Below are 8998 nucleotides of genomic sequence, written 5' to 3'. Positions count from 1 at the left end.
CTAAATATTTACCTATCCGTTCGGTTGAGCAACGCACGTGAAGCGGCTTCCGGCGCGCGCGTGTCGTGTTTTATGCAAAAGGCTATGCTCTTTTTGAGACGTAATGTTTTAAAACAAAGACACAGACGCGCTGTTGCGTTTCTTGCGTATTAAAAAAACAATGAGGCTAATCACTGGACATTTTTTTACAGACAAATCACTTTGTTAATGTCCCTCTGTCTTGCTAGCATGCAGTTTGTTGTGATTTACTTGGTTTACTGCGCCCACTGACCAAGGGCAAAAGGGCACTGGGAGTCGGCAGTGTCTGGGTCGCTTCCGAATCGATAAGGCCCCGGCCGCTCGGCCTTAATAATTCCGGCCAAGTTCCGTTCGAAGTTCATCACTTTCGTCATTACCGGCCAATCTAATGGATAATTATGCCACCAAAGACGATTAATGCCGTACAGCGTTCGGTGCAAAATCTTTGCTGCTTGTTGCCGAGTTTTACTCTTCGTAACAAGCTTCCGTGTACGGCGACGGACGGGGTATGGTTTCGAGGGCAGAGCCATCCATCCTTTTAATTTTAACAACCACCGTAAACGGTACGAGTAAATCCTCACACACACGGCGTTCCGGCGTTCCGGCGTTCCAAGTTTTCTTTTCCCGCCGATGCAGCCTTCCATTTTGGGGTGGGGTCGGGGCAGGCACTGTGGCTCCAAATGAGATAAACCAGTTACCCGGGATGTCGCATCGTCTCCAACCAGAATGATACCGACGAGCTTCCACTCCTGTGCTGCGAAATAAGCGAATAAAACACCTGATAATAAGATAATCTTTGTCCCTGCTCGGTGCGCTCGCCCTGCTTCCGGTTGCCATCGGTTCGGGGTGTCCTGTGATATTTTGTGTGTGTGCATTTTTCCTCTGCACGGCGCAAGCGGTTGTCGGTCGGGCAGGAAGAAAAAGGGCGCGCGCAAGCAAGGCGCAAGCAAGGCGAACAAGGTCCCTTTCGTTCTGGGTTCGTCCCACGTGCCGTTCGTCGTGCCGCTGTTGGGAAAAATAAGGATCGAGCTTTTTTCGGTGTGTTCCCGTTCGGGGCGAGCGAAAGTTACGCAAGGAAAAACGGCTTGAAACTCGTTGGGATGATGATGGCGCAATGCTGCTCCTGCTCCCAGGACACATCACGTTAATCTTATGAACCGTGAAAGGTAACAAAGTGCACTTGCGCTCTACTACGCCCTTCTTGCGTTCTGCTTTTTCGATTATTTCCGAGAATTGGTCTTATCGTTCTGGTGGCCGGCTCTTATTTTTTTTGCGAAGTTTTGGTCCCTATCAGCGGGGAGCGAACTCATCAGCATCTGTGAGGCAGTGATCATCTATAGCCGACGATAAATCTACCTTCGCGTGACTGGCGGTGCCCTCTGCACGACGATTACGCTGGATCACTACCACCGCCAGACGGTAACCGGTGGTTTTTTGCTTGGAAAATATAGTAAAAATTTAATCTTCTGTTTTCGGGCTCCGAGCACCGGGATCCTCAATATCCCTAGGACCTTGGCGGGGTGTATCCATTGCTATCGCCAATGGAGCTGAACAAAAAGCTCTCTTTCTCTCTCTCTCTCTCTCTACAAAAGTCTCGTCTCGGGCCAACCATTGGGAAAACATGCCGGTGCCAGAACTCCAGTGTCTACGACGACCTAATGGGGGAACGGCTTCGTTTTGGATGGAACACGCTGCTGATGTCCTTCGGGGCAAGCAGTGGCGTCCGAAGAGCGGCCGCTCACCGAGAGACAGAGGGTGGCAATCGTTTGCCTTAACTTCGTTTGCTGGCCCGTGCGGGGAATTATCTCCTACGAGGAATTAGTTAGCTTTCGCTTGGCGGACCGAGGAACATTACGGGCGATCTGGGAAGATAGGGCAAGGAAAAATCGGTCGGTCTCCCCTCAGCAGCTCAGATGGCGGATGGCGGTGGTGTGTTTACCTTCACAGGCGATTTTGTTTTCTCTGTCTCTCACACTCTGTTGTCTTTCGGTTGCCCCGGTTCACTAGCCCGGCAAAGTTCCGGTCGATCGTCGTCAATCCTTCTGTGGCAATCTCTGGCCGGAAGCGAATGGATGAAACATAATTTGCAATCAGGTAATTTGTTAAATAGGATTGTTTAATGGACTTAATAGGATTGAGCGAGAGAGAGAAACGCGGAGAGAGTGAAGGTGGTTCCGACAAAAGTGGGCGAGAGTATGGTAATGCTTTGCGGGATGCACTTCCTGTGATAAATCAATGCAAGGATGTGCTCGGCTGAAAAAAGCTCTGGCGACTCGGGGTTAGTGTGGTACTTTGTTTGATCAATGCTTGAACAGAGGCAACGCATGGCATGGGAGGAGCCTGACTCTATTGGCTATTGATGGCAGTACGTAAATTCAATTATCGGAATTCGGACTCGGTAATCGAATTTAATGCTCGATCGGAAACTGTTGCAATATTTTTGCAACTCAAGACATTGCAATTATAGTTTGAATGGTTTTAGTCTGGTTCGAGTTTTGGTCAAATGTGCACCATTTTGTCCGATACCGCAGGTATCTTTAATTGGATCTTGGATCTTGGAACTAGCTGATCCCGACAACTTCGCTCCAACGTGTATCCTTGGTTTGGAATTATCCTTATCCTTATTATTTGGAGTATCCTTGGAGTGAAATAGGACACAGTTTAACCTACAAAATTAGCAATAAGTGTAGAAAATCATTATATTAGGTAGGTTAAAAAGAAATCCATTATTTTCTCGGTAGATGCCCTTAGTGATCGATATCTCGTAAAGTATCGATCGTACAGTTTCAAGTTTGGGCTCGTTTTAAAGCTGATACTTTACACTTGAAAAAATGCTTCCATTGTTTTTCGTTTGTTACATTCGTTTGTGAGTTACAGGGTGTTAACAATGGAGATCAACGAAGAACAAATTCGGTATATTTTACAGTTTTTGTACGACTAGCCCTTCTACAGGAGAGACATTATTAAGGTATTTTTATAAAGACAACAAATTTTCAACAAAACGGTGGGTATTTGACGCAAATCGAATAATTGAAAGCATCTTTAATAATTTTTTAAAGCATACGCAAAAACTTGATTTCTTTTTAGACTACCTAATATTTTAGAAAAACCAATCGTTATAGTTCAACTACCTACATCAACTTCATATGCAATAAACATAATTCACTTGATTGTGTTTTCCCAGAGACTTGAACTAATCCTTCCCATAAGGTTCACCGTTGCTCTAGAGGCCTCTTAGTTTAAGCAACGTTTCGAGGGCATACTTTCCGGGATATGATTTCAGTGTGTTCACAAATCAGAAAATCAGTCAGATTTTCAAAAATCCAAACATCGCACAGCTCCCTGTTGTGTCCAGAGAGAGAGAGAGAGAGAGTCCAACCACTCGCGTGCGCGTTGCTGGTAATAACTTTACGCAAGAATGATGTATACATTTTCTTCCGCCCGAGAACGTCCGAGCCGGTGGGGTTCCGGTCCGGTCCCGATTCGGCGGTCGGCATGTCTGCTACATATTTCTTCTCGCCCCTAAGCCAGGCTATTAGCACATTGCACAGCACAAAACCATCCCCCCCACGGTGACGGTAGAACGGTGCTTCAAGATTGGCCGTGTAGCGCACATACTCACCACGCTCCCGAAGGACCGGAGGCCCGCGCAGAAACAATGAGAAGAGTGAAACACGGTGGCAACAGCAATAATAAATTAATCAAGAAAATGGACCAACAATGGCAGAACGAACGGGGTGGCGCCCCACGAGGGCGCTCGCGCGCGCACCCCGAAGAAGATGAGCAGATGAGTTACACTTTGCTCGGTTAAATTGTTCCTGGCACATGGCAAGGCAATGGAGTGATTAATGGATGGCGCTGGGCGGCCGCCCGTCTGGCCTTCCATACCCGCGGTGCCTTCGCGGTGATCGCGTTTCATCAGGATCTCCTCTAGGAACCCAAACAAACGCCGTCGGGTGCCGTGCAAAATTGGCCGCAAAACCGTGTGCCTATAGTCGCGAGCGGTGTGTAACAATTTGTGGCAACATAACACACAAAACTGCGCACCGCAATAGTTTTGTTTTCCTCTTTAGATGAGCAAATGCGGCGCCAGACACACCACACATGCGGATGCGCGCGTTGCCCAGGGGCTGAACGCGAAATTGAATGTGGTGTGTGCTTCCGCGGCCGTAGCAGAACGGTGGGATCAACATTAATCCTCTCGCTGGTACACCCCGGGACGGCCTTTTTTTCAATTGCTCGCCACATTCGGCGAAAAGATTGATTGTGTATCATTTAATTATCGGTCTAGCGATTATGGGTGCAACTTAATCACTGCGGCCCGTCATCATACACACACACACGGCCGTCCGCGGCTGCCGCAAATATGTTGGTGGAGTAGCCCGCAGACCAATGGTGGGGAGTGTCCATTTTTCATGTTGTGTCGATATTTTCAATTATTAAATTGTGGTGCATTCCAACTCCAGTTGAAAGCCGGTTACGAAAGGCATCACTCTGGCTGTGCCCGCGGTGGTAGGAACTTAAAGTGCTGCAAGAGTCGCGCTGGTCCACACTGAAAAAAGCCGGACTTCCGGTGTCACGCTTTCTGTGATTAGATTTTCCCTAATGGACAGAGTTATAACTAAACTCCGTGCTCGTTGCAGGCGCATTTCTTCGTCGCCAGACCGCGTCAGGATCAGCGGAAGGAAAGCAATGGCCCGTGTGCCCCGCGAGTTAGCGACATTGCCAATCGAAACTCACCAAGGGCTGGTGCCGGATCAAGTGGGATGCTGGGAGCGTACCAGTCCAGACTCCCTATTTAGTGCAGAGCTTATGATCTTGTTTTCGCTTTTCAGACCATGTTCCGTGTCGGTGACTATCGAGCACGGTTTCTCGACCCGATCCTAATGTGTATGTGTGCGGGGCTGTGGTGGATAGATTCCTAACATCCTGTTTGAAGGGCGCTCGTGTCACTCAAGGCCGAGAAGTACCAGAGAATTGCTGCGTGATGAACGTGTGTCCTGATGCGATACAATGGAAAACGGAACGGCTTGCGAGCGCTGGCTGGCGAACATTGATAAGAAAAGTCAAAGACACCGAACAAGGGACGGATCCCGGCTTTGAATGTGTTCGAACGCCGATGAAGGAGGATGTCGAACTCCGAGGATGCTCCTTTTATTCGAAGCATCTACCAGCCAGGGTCGTCTTCAGTGGCCGTCGTCATTGCCGAGCACATCCGTAGTGGGTTTTTGTGTGGGTCGTCCCGAACAATTGATCCGCACACAGCGCGGAAACCGGCCTGGCGCAAGGATTCACCCGGTCCGTCGAGAAAATGGTGTGCAACCGGGTGGGGGGTAAGACACGACGAGAGTGCGCACGCACGGAAACGTGTCACTGGCATTGGCGTGTTCGGTTCAGTCCACTGCTGTACTCTTTTCCGCCGCTGGACCAGTTCCGGAAGGCACTTCCTTCCCGTCCCGTGTGCCGTACTAGAAACAATGGTGTGTTTCGGGCAAGGTTTCGATTTTTTGCCGCGCACTCTCACTGGCATCATCGGACAAGCAGAAGCAAGGCTCCCGCTTTTCGGTGGACCAATGGTCCGGCGGAGGTGGTTTCGCAAAAGAAGGATGACTTCCGATTCGTTGTCCCTTTTGTGCTATTACTGGCTGCGGAAAAACGAGTTTCTTCTTGTGTGTTGGAGGGTTTCATTTTAAAGGAGTTTCGTTCAGCAAGTTTTCCAACTTTCAATCGCCTTAACCGGCACTAATTGGAAACAATTGTCTATTGTCCGGCGTGTTGTCCGGCTCTTCCACTTGAGCTTAAGGATTAATGCGTTCGAAAACACTTTGGCAATTCGGCCTCATAAAATCGTTTTAAATCGTCGTTCACCGTCGCCGGCATCATCCGCCGGCCGTGTACGGGTCCTTCGGGAATCGGGGAATTAGACTCGCCAGACTTGGCCTCGCGTGTGGAAAAATCGATCTCCATTCCCCTCCGATCTTGTGGGGCTGGTGGTGGTGGTGGTGGGATGCTCCAAGTACGCGCCCCCTGACCCGCGGCCACGATGTCACCATCCGCACCGGGGAACCCCGGAAAAGAGGCAATCCCTCCGTCGGGACTAATTCAAAGACAATATCCGCGCCAACAATCGACATCAGTAACACAAACGCCGGCAAACGAATGGGACGCGACAAGAGACGAAACTTCACCGAAGTGTCGGTCCCCGGGGTGGGACCTGAAATATGCTTCCGACCGACGCCGGAGACAACGACGATGTTTGAGGTTCCTAAAGGTGTGTGTGTGTGTGTGTGCGGCTGTGGGAGGTTTGATTGCTTTTGGAGGAGCCACCCAGCCGTGCGACCGCCGGAGTCTCGCCAGATTCTTTTCGAGCTTTCATTTTTCACCTTCCCCGTTCGAGTCACATCCTTGGAATCGCATCTGTGGGAGGGCCTTTTTAAATGATGTTGCAGTGCGCGGGGGGATTCCCGGGATCCACGGATATTGAATGTTCCTAATTAATTTCTCGAGCAGATGCAGTTTCGAGGGACCATTTATCACATCGTTCAAAAAGTCCCGGGACTAACTATGAAAACAACATTTTATCGGCAAAATTCTTTATTAGTCATCAACATAATCTTCTTAAAGTGTAATACAACCATTCCACACTTCTCTATTTTTTCAATTCCATGTTTGTAGCACGATTTGTTTTTTGTCTCAAAATGAGCCTCAGTAGCAGCGATCAGCTCCTTATTCGAGCCATATCTTTTTCCCTGGAGCATCTTTTTGAGATCCGTAAAGAGCCAGTAGTCGCTAGGCGAGTACGGAGGATGAGGAAGCAGTTGAAAGCCTAATTCGTTGAAGTTAATCATCGTTTTGATTGAACTGTGCTATGATGGCTTTTGTTCCAATGTGCGCAAACGCGGCACCCATTTGAAAAAAACCTTTTTCATATCCAATTTTTGGTGCAAAATAATAAATGCACTACCAGTTGATTGTTCATCATCTTAGCTATCTCGTGCACTTTCATTTTGCGGTCACCCATCACGATTTTCAATACTTACTTGATGTTTTCGGGAGTTACTGCCTCATTTGGCCGCCCCGAACGTTCCGCATCATTTTTATCAGCACGACCGCATAGAAGTCAGCATACCTCCGAAAAATGGTTGGTTTCGACGGAGTAGAGTCCGAATAACGTTTTTCAAGCCATTGCTGAGCTTAAACAGGGTTTTCTCCCCATTAGAAAACAATGTTTTATCAACCCACGAAACTCGCTTTGGTCCATTTTTTCAGGATTGCAAAAGTAGCGTCACTTTAACCACCATAGCTTTCTTGGTTATGCTTCGAATTACACCAAATTTTGACACACCTCATCTGAAGGTTGGTACTTCCGAACCCTGGTATATGAATTGCATTATTAGCGCCATCTCTATGGTAGTCCCGGGACTTTTTGAACGATGTGATAGTGGCGGGCCCTGTAACTCTAACAAGCCCGACCCCGATTGGGAATCTGCGGGTGCGGGTCGGGCACAATTTAATTTGGTTTGCGTGAAGCTTTCGGATATCAGTGTTGGCCCCATCGTTCGCACTTTGCACACGATGGCTGGTGTTTTGAGGAGCGCGAGCGATAAATTTGCCACCATTTTAATAACGTAAGTTTTGTTATGTTTTGTAGCTTCGGCCACATTCAACACCATTAAACTCGCGCGCTTGGGCCTGGAAGCATGCCAGAAATGATGGGAGCTGCCGGGTGCCGAATCCCCCCCGACTTGAAGCTGTCACATAAAAATGTCATAATTTGCCCGATGTCCCAGCGAATAAAGCTGTCGAAAGCCCCGGCGTCGTGGTGGTCCGGACGGCCGCCGTTCTCAATGAGATGGACTCCACTTCCGGTTGACGAGGCGCGCGCGCGCGCCCAGCTTCACTGGAAGCTGGCGAGCGTGGTCATCCATAATCGTTACCGTCGACAAAAAAGGCAGAGCTAGAGAAGACACATAAACGGGGGCAAGATTTATGATTTCTCTATCCCCCCCGCGTGGCACCCGCGTGCCTGCGTGCGGTCGGTCGGACGAATGCGGACGAGCAGCAGCAGCAGCAGCAATGTACGATTTGCATACGAATGGCGGAATGACTGATGACTTCCATGTCGCGCCCATTTGTCACGTGGCACACGATGAATGCATCGGAATTTTCGGTGTGCACTTCAGTTGTTGCATCGTCCGTGTCTCCTCGAGTGTTTGATTCGGAGCCGGATTCAGGAGTGACACAACACCACAACGCGCCTCACCGCGCATTGTTTCTTATTTGGGTTTTTTTTCTCATCTTCCGGTTCACGCGCAATATTCCCATCCGAAGCCACCGGATAAGGGCCAAGAGCAGTCGTGTGGACCACGCTAACTTTTCGAAACGTTGCAATAAATTAAATATAATCAATCCGCTCGAGCCCGGGCGGACAGTGGGAAGCCGCGCGTTGATCGTTAGCCCGATTCGTGCCCGATTGCTTTTTTGCTTTCACTCTCCTTTCCACGAACACAACAGTGACAACAATCGAGGAAAATCAAACTAATTGGTGCGCCACCCCCAGCCTTCGGGTTCGCCAGAAAGTGATGGTTTTCTTCCGTGAGAATTGCGGGTTGTTGTGAGCGCGTAGATGGACGTTTCGTTTGCAGCGAAGGCGGCGGTTGATGGCGTAACGATGTACTGGCAGTTCCAAGAAGCAGGGCCTCCAACTCCTCCGAAAATCGGGTGTGTAATGGTTTCAGCTGAAACCATTCACAGTTATCGCGAATGATTGTGTTTGGAATTGATCAATAGCCGAAAAGATCGAACCGCGTGTAATTAATCTCTGGCGTTTGCACCATTCCCCAGGTAGAGAGAGACTTATTTTGAAGGACAGAAATTTCTCACTCGTTTTTTGTGTTTTGTAGATTGATTGCCACACAGCATACGGTTCGGCTATATTCGAAAGCGCGCGAGAGGTTCCGATCTTTGTGCCCGGTGTTTG

The sequence above is a fragment of the Anopheles cruzii genome, chromosome 2 (genome assembly GCF_943734635.1).
Source record: "Anopheles cruzii chromosome 2, idAnoCruzAS_RS32_06, whole genome shotgun sequence".
Taxonomy (NCBI): domain Eukaryota; kingdom Metazoa; phylum Arthropoda; class Insecta; order Diptera; family Culicidae; genus Anopheles; species Anopheles cruzii.
This window is presented reverse-complemented; position numbering follows the sequence as displayed.